The sequence below is a fragment of the Pteropus medius genome, unplaced genomic scaffold (assembly GCF_902729225.1).
Source record: "Pteropus medius unplaced genomic scaffold, Ma_sr-lr_union100, whole genome shotgun sequence".
Lineage (NCBI taxonomy): Eukaryota > Metazoa > Chordata > Mammalia > Chiroptera > Pteropodidae > Pteropus > Pteropus medius.
Genome location: NW_024345601.1, coordinates 19,387,868 through 19,390,070, shown reverse-complemented (window position 1 = coordinate 19,390,070; position 2,203 = coordinate 19,387,868). Strand labels below are relative to the sequence as shown.

Below are 2,203 nucleotides of genomic sequence, written 5' to 3'. Positions count from 1 at the left end.
ATTATAAGAATCCAAGAAGCTCATGAAATTCAAGTAAATGAACACAAAAAGAGCCAGACCTAGATACATTATAATCAAACTGTTGAAAAACAAAAATGAAGAGAAGATCTTGAAAGTTAAGAGAAGCAACTCATCGTGTATGAGAGATTTCTCATTGGAAACCATAGTGACCAGAAGGCTATAGAACTACATGTTTAGTGTTGAAAGAAAAACCTGTTTGCTAAGAGTTCTATATTCTGTTAAACCGCTCTTCAAAAAATAAGAAATTAAGACACTCTCACCTAAAAAAAACCTGAATACAAAGAAAAAAATAAAATACTATCTAAAGCCCCAAAGTATATGAAGATAAAGTTTAGAAAATTGAAGGGATAAATAATCAGTTCTATAATAATACTTGGACACTTTGGTACACCATTATAAGTAATGAAGAGTATATATCTAGACAGAATATCAATATGGAAATAGAAGATTTGAACAACATTATTAATCAATTAATTATTGATTAATCTAACAGAAATATATACAAGAGAATACATATTCTTCTCAAGGGTACATGGAACATTCTCCAGTATAGACCATATGTTCATCCATTAAACAAGTTTCAGTAAATTTAAAAAGAGTGAAATAATACATATTATCTTCAATCACAATGGAATAAAGGTAGAAATCAATAATAGAAAAAAAAATTAAAAATTCACAAATATATGGACAATAAATTAAACAATATACTTTTAAACAACAAAAGGGTCAAAAAAATTACAAAATAGAAAGTACATAGAGATGAATGAAAACGAAAACACATTTTCGTTTTCATTCATGTATGAAATGTCAGGTAAGTATGGCATGAATGAAAACATGCCATACTTACATGACAGGGGAAACACCATAATCACAAAGATGTTTTTCCCAGGGCGAGGCTTGTCCCTTGCACTACAGATGTGCTGGCCCCTGAGATTTCCCCAAATGTGGGAAACTCGACTGCATAATTTGTAGTAGAGGATCGCATTCACAATCTCCCCTGATCAATAAAAACAAACAACAACAAAAAAAAAACACAACATGCCAAAGCTTATGGGATGCAGTGAAGGTAGTGCTCAAAAAGAAATTTATAGCTACAATGCCTACATTATAAAAGAAAATTTCAAATCAATAACCTAACTTTGCAATTTGATGATTTTGCAGTTTCTCAATACATTGAGTGCATATTGCCATATTACCTAGAAATTCCATCCTAAACATATATCTCAAAGAAGTGAAAATGAATGCTAAAAAATAAAAACTTGTATATGAATGCTTATAGCACCACTATTCATAACACCCAAAAGGTAAAAACAATCCAAATGAACATCAAGTGCTGAATGGATAATCAAATGTGATATATCAATTCAATGCAGTATTATTCAGCCGTAAAAACGAATGAACTAATTATACGTGCTACAATGTAAATAAGCATCAGAAACAGTGCTAAATTAAAGAAACCAGTCACAAAAAGTCACATATTGTATGATTCAGTTTATATGAAATATCTATGAAATTCCATGTGAGAAAAAAGATGAGTGGTGTTCGGGATCTAGGGAAAGGGGGAAAACAGAGAGACTATTTAATGGGCACAGGGTTTCCTTCTGAAAGGCCGTGGCAATAGTTGCACAACGTTGTGATTATGGTCAATGCCACTAAATTGTACACTCGAAGATAGTTAAAATAACCAATGTCATCATAAAAATAAATAAATAAATAAATTTAAATTAAAAAATAAAAATAAATAAAATAGAATAAAATAGTTAAAATGGTGAATTTTCTGTTATGTAAATTTTATCACAATGAAAAAGACATTTTCACATTAAACAGCATCTTTTACTTTTTGTAATTTAATTTTGTGGGATATACTTAATTTTAATGAATCTCTCCAATTCCATGACCTTTCTCTAATTCCAATAATTTTCTCTCTAGTATCATTCACCTTTTTCAGGATCTTTTCTTAAATCTAGGTTTTTTATCTTTAGGAGTTGCATGACTACAGCATAAAAATGTTCAGTTTATCCAGAAACAATGACACCAAGTCAATGTCATTTTCTCTAGCTGTGTTGTGATGGCTCCTATCTTTAAAATTTTTACCAAGGCTCAATTTGAGTCTACCTCCTCCAAAAAGAGTTATTCCTTCTTAATGGAATACTTCTTCCAACTGAGTTCTCTATTTACAAAA

The 2,203-nt window shown here is 30.2% G+C and overlaps 1 non-coding gene across 1 annotated transcript; it reads left to right on the top strand.

Moving 5' to 3' along the window:
* Nucleotides 1-860: 860 nt before the first annotated feature.
* Nucleotides 861-1,016, top strand: LOC120612079 (U1 spliceosomal RNA). Its single transcript, XR_005655344.1, has one exon. It is a non-coding gene; the product is annotated as a U1 spliceosomal RNA (small nuclear RNA).
* The last annotated feature ends 1,187 nt before the right edge of the window (nt 1,017-2,203 follow it).